The sequence below is a fragment of the Podarcis filfolensis genome (genome assembly GCF_964270895.1).
Source record: "Podarcis filfolensis genome assembly, chromosome: 7".
In the NCBI taxonomy this organism is placed as follows: Eukaryota; Metazoa; Chordata; class Lepidosauria; order Squamata; family Lacertidae; genus Podarcis; species Podarcis filfolensis.
The window spans coordinates 44,839,536-44,852,989 of NC_139603.1; the positions used below are offsets into that span (position 1 = coordinate 44,839,536).

General features: G+C 40.3%; 1 protein-coding gene across 8 annotated transcripts in view; it reads left to right on the forward strand.

Moving 5' to 3' along the window:
• The window catches only part of DLGAP1 (DLG associated protein 1), a 292,685-nt gene that overhangs the window by 69,816 nt on the left and 209,415 nt on the right, over nt 1-13,454 (forward strand). The window lies entirely within an intron of this gene.

A 13,454-nucleotide genomic window follows, 5' to 3' on the forward strand; every position in this document is an offset into this window, starting at 1 on the left:
ACATTCAGAGCTAAGATCTATCGGTAATCTGAAAGCAAGAATAGCTTCATGAAGGTCTCAGCTGGTAGAGGATCAGTGCCTGGACTTTGTATTTAAAGTATTGAGCTTCATGCGATGTCTAGAGTCTAAGCCAAGGGCGGATTTTTGTAGCTCATGTTGGTGAAAATCCGACTTAACCACAGCATTGTCTTAGGAGAGCTCTTTCATAACAGCTGGCCACCCAACATTGCACACATTACAGGTATTTCCCCAAAATACTTGACTGAGAATATATAGTTCTTCCTTATTTTTGTATTCATGTTGAAGGATGTCATAAAGAGACTGCTGAGAGGATGTCGCTGTGTAACACAGTTGAGCAACATAAATTGAAAGTGTCAGTTTGAATTAATTGTTCCACGTGCCTGGGCTGGACTTTGAATTTTGTTCAGATAGTGAGAGGGGTAATTTTCAAGTGCCACTTTTGAAATAAACAAGAGTTCAGAAGTGTAATTAGAATTCTACTTCCCTTTTAGCTGGGAATGGCAAAAGTTTTGTGATTGGCTCCCGTTCAGATAATTGTTTTCCTAATAGGATAAAAGTAAAGTGCTTGGTGAGAATGTATGCTTCTTATAGAAACAGGTATCTCTCTTGCACATCATTGGAGAAAGACAAGAACACCACAGTATAAACCAGCTTGGCTTTGGAAAATGCAAGAACAGCCATACTTTTTCAGATTATACTTTCTATTGCATTGGAAAATGGGGTAGTAGCAGGTTTAATTTTCAGAGTGTGCACACTGAATAATTTAATGTGGCTTATAAAACATAAAGAAATTACATTTATATATGCTGACCATGACATGAAAAAGCACTAGTCTCTCTCTCTCTCTCTCTCTCTCTCTCTCTCTCTCTCTCTCTCTGTGTGTGTGTGTGTGTGTGTGTAAAGGATAATGGACATATAAGAGCCACGATAGTCTTGATTGGACCTCCCATATCCACAAATTGAATAGCAGCCATGAGGATGAGTATTAGGGCCTTATCAGGACTATTCTTCTGTGTGAGGATCGGTTAACCCTTTTCCCATGTCATGTTCCCCATGAAAATTACCCCCATTGGCTTTTTGACTCTCTATGCAGAGGTCAAATAGCAATTCAGTGTCTTGTCTCTCTGTTTGTCAGGAACTTTTAAGTTTATAAAGCTTCTATGTCATTTGAAGAGCTTTAACCAGCAAGTGCAGTTATAACAGTCTTCAGTTATTTAGAAATATATGTGCATCTTTAAGGAATCCTTGTCCATGTCTGATCCAATAATGTGTACTTACATTCTTAGAGACAGAGAAGGGCATGGGGAGAGTTTTGCAATTTATATTAATACATTATTATGCTTGAAGCAATTCTGTGGGAAAGTTGCCAGATCTTCCATAGATCAATAAAAACATACCTGTCTTGATAACGCAAAGACATTTTCCAAGTTCTATGGCAAGCAGAATGGTAAGAGAAAGACAACATGTGTCACTTGATATGCCTGGATGTGAAACAGAAAAACACTACTCTCTCTTTGCCTAAGTGTGTGTGTATACAAACACACTGTTCTGACCTTGAAGTGTAAACAAAAAGTTTTTAGGGTACCATATCAAGCATCTTGAAAGCTGGGCACAATGGGAAGTTGAGATGGATTGTTTTATTTTCACCATATAATCCAAGTTCCTTTTATATATACTACTGTATACTCCACCATCAGCACTTGTGTTATTTCTTAGCCTCCATAAGGCAAGGGGCAAAAGGTCGGGATTCATTTTCAGAGAAGGGAGCAGAAAGGAATAAAAAGAATAAAAGATCAGAAAGGAACTAATGGATTTTTTTTTTTAAAAAAATCCATTTTAGAAAGAAATAGATAATATTATTCTTTTAAAGTTCTTGCTTCGTCTATCTTTTGTCCATAGATCACTAGTTTGGAGTTATAAATATAAAATAAAGTGACTGCTGTATGCTCAATAAAATTTATTTTAATACAGCTAATTGTATTGTTATAATTAGCCATAATATTTCCATTTGGGATAACACTAAAATTAGAATGTACTTGTATAACTTAACAACTGGTATGTATGCTTGGTTAGCAATTTTACCTATGATTATGCTTTGGGAAATCTTCAAGCATTGCATTAAATTTTAATTGATATGAAGAAAACTGTGTTGATTAATTTGGGATAAACGCAAGCTGGTTTGCAAACCACACACATTTCTAGTGAAGCAACATGACATTTTGGCAAAGGTACACAAATGAATTCCAAAAGCTCGTTTGCCCACTATAACATTTTAATAACAATTTGGTCACCATTTTTCAACCTTTGTAGTAAGCAGCCAGACTTCTGAGTAAGTACAGAAGTAGCAATGTAGCTGGAGGGTTTATGATAATTCCATAAGCAGAGAAGTGTCTCTGCAAGGGAGAGATAAACAGCAACTAATCCTCATAATTCCCTACTGATAGCCTATCCATCTCTGGTATAAATTAGAAAACCTAGAGATTAGAAAAGCTAGGCTGGGTGTAGCTCACAGCATTAATCACAGTATTAGGTCAACAGTATGCTGAAATGCTGTGTCTTTGCAGCTGGTGTTATACTACAGGTTGAGTAATGCAGCTTAAAATAAAGGTTGATTGATTGTTTGATGGGTCAAACTGTTGTAATATGGTTTTTCCTGAGACCTTTGTTTCATACGCTGAATGAAACCTGCTCTGATTCTTTTGTTCTTGAAGCTCTTGAGATGCCCACTTCATGCTAAGTAACTGTCTGTCTTGGCACAAAAAGTTTCATTCTACTGCAGCACTACTTTAGTATTCCAGAATGAACTGTTCATTTTAGATTTACTTTGGCCCAAGATGGGCATTTGGGTCTTGAAACTGGTGTGCATATTTTGTTGAAGCATGATATAAGCTTGCACACATCATAGAGTTAAATGCACCCTTTTTATCAACAGAATATTTTCAGGAAGCTTCTCCCACGCACGCACGCATGCGAAGCATCTAATTAATTTTTACAGAATGTGTTGATAAAACATCCATTACAGTCCAAAAGCTATGGTGATGCAGTGTTCCAATTACACATTCACTTTGGGGAGATTAGCTGTTCATGAAAATTCTCTGCTTAGCCACTCGAGGCAAAAAACTGTTCAGGGATACTCACACAAACCTCAGTGAAAATGCCTTTTGCCCGACTTGAATGGTGAAACTTCACCTTGTACAAAAGGATCACTAAACATGGCCATATCGTCGTCGTTTCTTCTTCTTCTTCTTCTTCTTCTTCTTCTTCTTCTTCTTCTTCTTCTTCTTCTTCTTCTTCTAGCTCCATTACCCAATTCAGCATCATGTGCAATCCTCTATCTACTAACCAGCACTACATCTATTAAAACAAATGGGGCAGTGCAGGGTGCACTTTACCTTGTGGGTCTATGCTGACAGTTCGGTGTAATTACTTTACTGAAGGGAGCTGGCATGCAGAGCAGGCAAGTTGATTAGGTGGCAGGCCCAGCAAACCTACAACCTGCAAAGGTGCCCCAGGGAAAATAGGAGGCATTTGTGGGGAGAGGGGGGAAATTCCAGTGTCAGATTTCACCTGCTCAGCTGTACTACTGTACTGTACAGTACTACTTTTGAAGCTCTGTCAGCAGTGGGGCTGAAGAGGGGACATGGCAGGGTTCTTTGAGGGTGTAGTGGGGGAGAACTAAGGGGGAAGGGACTTGGATTCCCAGTTCTCTGGCATGCTCTTTTTTCCTCCTCCTTTTGACCATCCTTTATCATAAGGTTCCAGAGAAGGTTACAGTGATTTAAACATTCGATACTGTTATAAGTTAAGACAACCTATAATTAGAGGAATGGGGTGAATCACAGGAAGGGCCAGAGCAAAGAAGTACCCCCTGACCTGGGAGCACCGAACTTTACTTTCAGCAGACATGTTTAGGATTGCGCTGGGAGCAAGCATTACTGAACTGAAATCTTAATATATCTGTATAGTTTGTGCTGTTGGCTATGTCAAGGACAGGAGGAAAAGGTGAAAAAGCTGTTTGAAGGACTTTTTAATTGGCGCTCTTTGGGCGGTATATAGCTATAGATGTGCTACCACAGGGTTAGGATTACTAATGTTTTTAATATTCGATGTCTTACTGTGTTCTTATTTGTTGGAAGCTGCCCAGTGTGGCTGGGGTAACCCAGTTGGATGGGTGGCATATAAATTAGTCGTGCCTGACTCTTCATGACCCCATGGACCAGAGCACGCCAGGCACTTCTGTCTTCCATTGTCTCCCGCAGTTTGGTCAAACTCATGCTGGTAGCTTCGAGAACACTATCCAACCATCTCGTCCTCTGTCGTCCCCTTCTCCTTGTGCCCTCCATCTTTCCCAACACCAGGGTCTTTTCCAGGGAGTCTTCTCTTCTCATGAGGTGGCCAAAGTATTGGAGCCTCAGCTTCAGGATCTGTCCTTCCAGTGAGCACTCAGGGCTGATTTCCTTCAGAATGGATAGGTTTGATCTTCTTGCAGTCCATGGGACTCTCAAGTCTCCTCCAGCACCATAATTCAAAAGCATCAATTCTTCGGCGATCAACCTTCTTTATGATCCAGCTCTCACTTCCATACATCACTACTGGGAAAACCATAGCTTTGAGTATATGGGCCTTTGTTAGCAAGGTGATGTCTCTGCTTTTTAAGATGCTGTCTAGGTTTGTCATTGCTTTTCTTCCAAGAAGCAGGCGTCTTTTAGTTTCGTGGCTGCTGTCGCCATCTGCAGTGATCATGGAGCCCAAGAAAGTAAAATCTCTCACTGCCTCCATTTCTTCCCCTTCTATTTGACAGGAGGTGATGGGACCAGTGGCCATGATCTTCGTGTTTTTTGATGTTGAGCTTCAGACCCTATTTTGCACTCTCCTCTTTCACCCTCATTAAAAGGTTCTTTAATTCTTCCTCACTTTATCCCCTGCCCTATGCATGCCCCCATATCACCCCCAGATCTGCTCAGGAAGGTTGAGGGAACCCCAGAGGAGGAGGAGGGGGAGATGGTTCTGTTGTGCAAGAATAAATCCTTGCACTAATGGACTGATCTGTTTAACACTACATTGACTACAACCCTTTATGTGCATTAAAACTGAAAACAATACGGTTTGTGTTAATTAGAGCAACAGCACAAGAGGGCTGTTGTGCTCATTTCCTGCTTGTGGGTTTCTCGTTTACCCAGTGTGGGAAGCAGGCTGCTGAGCTAAATCCAGCCTGATCCAGTACGGCTCTTATTTATTTAAAATACATTTATATCATTTTTAAATATAAAAACCTTCTCAAGGCAGTTTAGAAAATAAAAGACTTTAAAAATATGCAACAGCAAAATACAGATGAAACACAATTAAACCATTCAGATGAAAGCATAAAAATAACATTCCAAGTCAAAACCAAAGATCACCTGGGGGGATTTTGTTTGTGGCAGAACTGTGACCTGAAAATAGGCATTTTCTGCAGTTGCACCTGTATTTTCTACAGAATGCACTCTCTTCTGTCATTTTTGAGGCAGCAGCCATCAGTTGCTTCATATGTTTTGTGAAAACTTATCCTTTTGCTCAGGCTTTCCCTGACTTATAAGACCAGACCTATATATTGACTGCCCAAATTTCTGTTTTATTTCTTTTCATAAGCTTTTGCATTGTTGTTTTATTTGTTTTAGACTGTATTTTTTATGATACTGGTTTTTAAAAAAATATTGCACACCACTTAGATTTCTAGACTATTAAGTAGTTCATAAATGCTTTATTAAAATAAAGACAGCAGAAATTAAAAGCAGGCTGAAATGCAGGATTAAAAATCAGACTTTAAAAATAAAGAAGGAAACAGGCATACTTCCCAAGGAAGGGCATTTCATAAGTATGGGGCCGCCATAGGCCCTTGTGTTATTCCCACCAATATGATAGACCTGTGGACATTTGAGCCATTGTGATTATTCTTAGGACCTGGGCAAGTTAATGCAGGAATATGAAGTCCTTCAAATAACCTGGTCCCAAGTCTTTAGAATTTCAGAGCTAATCATCAGTGCTTACATTTACCTTGGAAACAAATTAACAACTGGTGCAATATTGTCAGCCCTTTAGCAACAATATTGCCAAAGGACTTAATCTGACACCATGGGTTAAGAAAACCTAGTGTTTCAGAAGTTATAGTGAAAGTGGTTAATAATTATGATAGCAACATTATTTTAGCAAGTATTTCCAAGGAGAGGAAAATACTGCAAAAAGCACTGCTACGAAATATTATGTTTTATTGGTGCTGAATGCCTATGAGAAACATTTGCCATAAATCTAGCACAGTGGAGTGTTTTACAAGAGTCATCATATTTCTCAAGCTTTATTATACTTTCATTTCCCCATCATTATTTTTTATTCTTCCTGAGACTCAAACCCTTTCGTTCAAGTAAAAAAGGTGTAACTTCTAAGCACATCATTTCTCATCCTGAGAATTTTCTTCTTTCTCTCTAATTATCTCCTCCTCTCCCTCACATTACTCCCAACCATTCTCAGCTACTGTTAGGAGCTACAGAGCTGGGGTTTTAAGCTAGCAAATTAAAATGGAAGGAAGCAAAAGTTTAGGGGAGTGTGCACAGCATCTCTGTAGCTGTAAAGAGTTGTAAAGTAATCTTAGTTAGCCAGGCCAAGTGACATCTCAGCACTGCGCTGTCTATACAGAATCTCAGCAGCATCCTTTATATTGGCCCACAGTGCTAATCCCCAGTCCTTAAGAATCATACTATTCCCTTGCCCCAACAAAAGTTTGTTTATGGCCTCTAGCCCTGGTGAATGTATGCTGGTTGTAGACTGTGGAACGAAGGTTATTGGCCCCTGTGTGGAGTAAAATACTTGATAACAGTGGCCCTAAGTGGTAGTGTCTGCAGTATCCTAGGTGGGAGGTGGTGTGGCACCCCTGAATATGTGAAGATGGTGTCTTGGGTCCAAACTATTAGAAACAGATGCATCTGGAGTGTGTGAATGTTTGGGATACTAATTTTTTTTTCTGTGTTAGGCAATTTTCTCTCCTGTTTAGCTTTAAGCTGTTGGTTTATTTGTCTTATTTTATGCAGACTTGTATAGATTGATTTTTTTTAAAAAAAAGATGATACTATTTCTAATTGTTTCTAATATATCTTTCTTATACTTGGTCACTTGATATGTTGTGGGCACAGTTTTGTGGGGAAGCGGCATACAAATAAAAATAGATGATTGTTATACTGAATGGCAGCCAAGGAAGGGAAGGTCTGTGCCTCTACAGATTGCCACTGCTTGAGAGCAAGTGAGTGGAAGTTAGCCCAGTCTGCTTGTATGGCCCTGTCTTGTCATGTTCCGTGACATCTACTATGCCCTACATTACTGGCCCAAGCATAACTAAGTTCCTCTCTTCTGTGGAGATGGTAGTATGCAGTGCCACATGGATGCAATAGCAGCTTGCATTGTCCAAGCACAACTGCTGATTCATCCCCTCTATAATTTTTGCGTACTACACACAAGTCTACAGTCTCTTGTGTCAGGGCTAAGAACCCTCAGACTGTGTATCTAAGCTGCCTATTGCAGCATGACTGTTTCATACAGACTTATTCTCCTGAACACTCACCTCCCTTGGAAAAAAGAAAGGAAAGCTATTGTTTTTGTATTTCTTTTTCCCCTGACCAACATACACTGGGCTTTATTTCCTCTGAGCTTTCTGTTCTCTGCTGCATCTTATCCCATTTAGGGCTTAATTTGTGTCATGGCTCACTGAAGATCAGTCATAGGATATGTTTTTAAAAGTAGGTTAAAGTCATGATATGTGTTTCCCTGAACATGAATTGAGTTAATTTCCCTTATCTTTAAGCAACTGTATGTTTGGGATAATCAACACTTAAAAGATGTCAATTCTAGGTAGGCTTCAGTCCTGACATGTGTAACTTTAGAAAGTAAAGCTAAGCACTTCTCAATTGCTTGGGCAGAGCTGACTGCTACTGTTGTCCACGACATCACAGTGTTGTACCACAGGCCTAGTTTTTCAGTCAATTACTGAGCTAAAATAAAATTTCCATTTCTGGTCTTCAAGAGCTAAAAGTACAGCATGTACAATGAACGAACAGTCAAACGCAAAACAGTTTCCCCTCTAATTCAAGGACAAAATTATTCCGCTTTCTTCAGCAGCAGCATGGTCAGCAATCCTGGTTTACTTTCCAACCCTTGTTTGTGATCACCACCAATTCTCTCCCCCGGCATATACACACACAATGTGATCTTTTCTCAATTGGCTGGGGCTGAAGAAGGCAGGAAACAGGGGGAGTCACTTCTACTGCTTGAAAACATCCCCTGTTCTTATTTTCTCCACAGTGCAGTGCAAACAGAGAGGAAATCTATGTGCAGATAGACATGTTATTGGATTTGAAGACACCTGCTCTTTAATAACTCTAGGAGTGGCCCTTTAATGGATGCAGCTTTAATTGTTCCCTATAGAACTTCCTTCCACATGGTAAGGCTTCATTTTTGCAGGGGTTTCAGTGCAAACCCCTTTCTGATTGGGCAGCCCTCCTAAAATGAAAGGTTTCCTCATTTCACCACCCTGTGGTGTGCCCTCACTGCTTATCAGTTTCATTGAAACCAAAATGGGAGGGGGAACTCTGTTTTAGCAGCAGTTTCAGTACAAACTGCTGATGGACAAGAGAGCCAAGTCTGCTTTCTGATGGGGTAGGCAAGTCTTGCTGGCTTCATGGTGCTTTGAAGTCCCACCAAATCATCTGATGTCAGTGATGAACACGGTTTTGACCCCCACCCCCATACCTGTCAAATTTTGGCCCATGAGGTCAACCTGATAAGGATTTGGCTCACAGAGCCAAAAAGGTTCATAAATTTAGCTTTGCACAATTAAAGCAGCCTGCCACCATAGCAAAACAAATTCTCTTTTTAAAGAACAGACTTTTTGCAGTTAAGAAAGTGGCTGGGAAAGGCACTGAAAAGTATGGAATGGATGAATGATTAACAGCAAGATGTATTAGCACAAATCAGGATGAATGCTCATTGTTATATAATCTCCCCACAAGCAAATCAGAATTAATCCCCAGTGAAGACTACACATCGTCTAACCTCAGTGTAAGCCTAGTGCAAGCAAATCGGTATGAATGGTCAATAAACAAGTTACCTGGAAGAACCGTAGGAGGAGCTTTATAGTAACTTTAGTGATCCTTCAAATATTTACAAATAAATGTCAGTTGCTCATTTTGAATCGAGATAGCCTTTATTTATTTTTGGCTTCTAATTTCCTCATTCCATCCACACCACTGTTTTAGAAATGTTATGCACAAAGGCTACACAGGTGATTCAAAACCTGCCAAGTTTGTACAGTTCTCATATGAATTACCTTGCTTGCTGTAAAACGAACTATTGTCAAGTAAGTCCAGATGATAAAACATATGGAAGATATTTTTATTTTTCCTGTAATGATATGTGTGGCAGCAGCAGTCACTGAATGGGGACTGGTTCGTTGGAGGAGAACTTCCTGCCAAGTAGAGCACAGCATTTTTATTGACGAGTACACACAAAAGGGGAAAAAAGAAAAGAAAGCAACATTTTGGAAAGCGGAAGAAAGAAAAGCAATGCAGTCACCCAAGGGAGTTACTGTAGAAACAGTAATCTGAAATATCCAGGCATCTTGCCAGCTGCTTCAGAAGGCTGAGTTAATCAACACTTTGATGTTTCTTGCCAATCCATGCTGTGGTGTAATACTTCCTTAGTGCAAAAGTATATGTTATTTTCCCCCCTGTTTATTGGCACCCTAACCCTTTAAACATCTTCTATGGATCCATTTATTTAGATGTATGCAAGAAGTAAACTACTGTTATCTTTGAAAGATACATCTTTATTATTCAATTTGCTGCAGTTAATAATTTCCTGGTGGTAGCTTTTACCAGTGCTATGATTCGATATAGCATTTACATTCTCTACACTAAGCACAGTGCTTTGCGCAGTGCTTCTGAAGCACCCAACCATCAGCTGGTTGACAGGCACTTGGGAAGTGCCATGTAATTAGCAGTGCCTGACCCTTCCCACCAATCCTTGTCTATCCCACATATAACATCATATATGATATATATGGGGGCCAAATAGCCTGACAGAGAAAATGGGGAGGCCTGACAGGTGGGAGTTCTACACCTGATTTCAAAAATAATATTGGTGCAAAGTAGACTCCTCTAGTAAGTGGAGCTTGGTCTCCAAGCTGTTTCTGCTGACTGTTGAGAGCAATCAAGCTTCTGGTTCTGGCACTTGATCCTAGATGTGCTATCCCTGCTTCTCTTCCCTGGTTCAGCCACTGATTCAGCCAAGCACTGCTGGTCCTCCCTTGCTTGTTCCTTGATTCCCAGGCCAGAGTTTAGGTAGAGACATGGTATTTCCCCTGAATCACTGGGTAGGCCCATGGGACACTCCAGCATCAGACTTATCAAGAAAAGGAGCCCACATGCTGCAACATTTGGTCAGGTGTGTTAAAACATCATGGCTTGAATATGGCTAGGTACTGAGCTTTAAAGTAAGAACTTCCCAACTTTCAGCCACCACACCACTTCAAATTCTAGATTACATAATCCATATTTCCTGAACCTTCAGTATTTTTCAGAATGTATATATGTATATATGACTTCACTGTTGCATCTCAACTGAATGAAGCAAGGCAGTGCCTTCTGTTGAATTATTAATACCGCTTTTAAATCAATTGTCATCTAAGGTCAGTTTGCTGCCTTCAAAGCACTTGATGCCATTTCTTTTTCAGATAGAGAAGAAAAGAGTTGATCTATACATGCATCACAATGAGATGGTAGAATAAACTGTACGACTTCAGACTGCAGGTGGGGAGCAAAACTTGTAGACACAAAACCAGCACAACAGAGTCTTTGTCAAAAATCTTCTAGTTTTCCATCTGTTATGTGGGGGAGAATTCAAAAATAGTATCCCACTTGTAGTCTGAAGCAGTTTCATTTATCTTTAAATTTTATGTTGTTGCTTTTAGAATTGTATGGTTTGATTTATTTGCATTATGATTTTAGATAATATATTGGAAACTGTCCTGTGATTTTACTTTTAATGAATAGCAGTTTACACATTTCGTTAATAAACGTTAAATATTCACCTACCTCATTCTGTGTGCCATGTGTAGAGCCAGACAGAGAAACTAAGGAAAACAGCACACGTACGTGTGTGTGTGTGTGTGTGTGTGTGTGTTGGGAAATAAATTGGCATTCACCTGACACTGTTGGGTTGCTGCTCTAGTTACTTTGACTCTTAATATCAACGATTAATTTACAACTGCACTGCTTAAAAGTTTCAGGGTTCATTTATATTGATTTCTCCTGTACCTGATAATCCTGGGAAGATGGACCATATGCTGATACATTATAATCCATTAAGTCTCTCTGAACTTAATGAAGTTGCACAAAGTGCGTGTAAGCATGAGAATTGGCCTGCATGTGATTCTTAGATGGCTTATAACTGGGTCACAAATAATTAACTTTCAGACATTTTAGATTAATATCAATGTAGCATGTACGTTGGCCAGGCTTCGGGGTGATTTTGTTGTTGTTGTTTGCTATTTGAATAGATAGCTCTGTGGTTTTGGCTTTGGCTGATGAATATGTATAAATCTTGCATTCTGCTTCTCTAGTTTATTTCTAATAAAAACAAAATTGAAGTAAAATTAACCATGTAATTAATTTGAGAAAGATCAGTAATTGTGAATACTCCAAGTATGGTGGGGGGGGGTGACAGTAGCTTTCTGGGTTGTTGGGCTCTCTTAAAAAGTTGGTGAAAGAGGCTTGCTAATCCATAGTGATTTCTTTTGAAATTGAATAGTGGTAGATATTTATTACTCAACCTGCAGCAGAGGTCATTAAAAAAGACAATTAGTCTGTTATCAACATCAGTTGCTTCACTTTGGCAGATGGTTCTACATACACGGACATTTAGCATATGTTTTCAAAAGCCGAATTGGAAATCATATGACTTGCAAGGCTGTTTTATAAGATTGGAGGTCTCTTGTAGTTATTGTGAGACCTTTTGTTAAAGGTAGATCTGCCCTGAGAGTTTCTGAGCAAATTCTAATAACAAACAGGAGCTGGTTTGTTATTAGCAGGGCAATTATATTCTTACATAGCTCCCAGTTGGCTTTTGCAGAGTTTTCAAGCAAACTGTTTTCAAGGACTGCTGAGATACTAGAAAACAAAATAAATGTGCAAGCTAGCTTCATGAATCTCAAGCGTTTGACTAACACACACTTGGTAATGTAAAGTCAGCCTGGCTATGATTTCTTGTATACACCAGGCTCCTTTGTCCATCTGTGCTTAATTGTAAGTGATATGCGAAGGCAGAAGCTTTTAGCGGTTTAATCGCCAGCCAATTTCTTCCTCTTGAAAATGGATGTGACAGTGAAATGCCTTCTACCAGGCCAGGTATTTATGGTCTTTTAAAATTAGTAAAATGTTTGTCATCCATCTTAGTTTATAGTGCATCCTATGTACTATATGTACAGTGTACTTCTATGAACTCTATCTAGAGTTAGATAAGGCCTCTCCTCCTTCCGGAGGGGAGGTGTTGTGGGCGGGAGATGATTCCCGCGTCATACAGTTATGCCTCCTGCCCCATTCTTATGGCTGACGGCCACGCCCCCGGTTGAGCACCCAATCGGGCGGCTTGGTGGGGGTGTGGATTGCTGCTCAAGATGCAGCCGCGCCAGCCATTCCACTCATTTGCTCACTTTTTCGCTGCGAGTCACCCACCCACCACTCCCTTAGAGCTTAGGGCTTAGCTTTTCTCTTGACCTTGCTATGGACCTATGGTTGGTTGCCCGGGTTGCCCAAGGGGCCTGGTAGGAATTTTTTCCAACTGGCAAATTGGCACCGGCCTTTTGGTTTTCTTCGCCTACCTCGTAGCAATCGTCACAACTTTCTTGGTATTTGGCGGTTAGGCATTGGAATGTGTTGGTGTGGGGAAGGGCTAGGTGTGGCCATCTCCTACCCCTTCAAATTTGAGTATTCCGTTAAAGGAATCCGGCGGTCGTGGATCCTGTCTGATGCCTGTGTGGCGGGGGACAATGGCACGACCCTCGGTGACATCAGGGGAGAGCTTATAGTTGTATTAGCATCAACAGGCTCCCCCTACTGGTGGTTAACCCCTCTTCAGACTCACCCCCTCTCCGAGTGGGTGGAGTCAAATCTTCTGTGGTCCAATGCCTAAGCCAAAATCCTTCTCACTTGCTGTAATCAATAAAGTTGTGGCCTTTTCTTGCCCATTAACCTTATACACTGTGTCCATGTGATCCCCCAAGTGGGGATCGGGTCCTCGAACCACAATGTATATGCCATGGCTTCTATAAATGGTGAAAGAAAGCACAAGGAATGGCAAGAAATACCCTTTTCCCTTAAGAATCAACCTTATAGATATACAAAAGTTTTACTCTT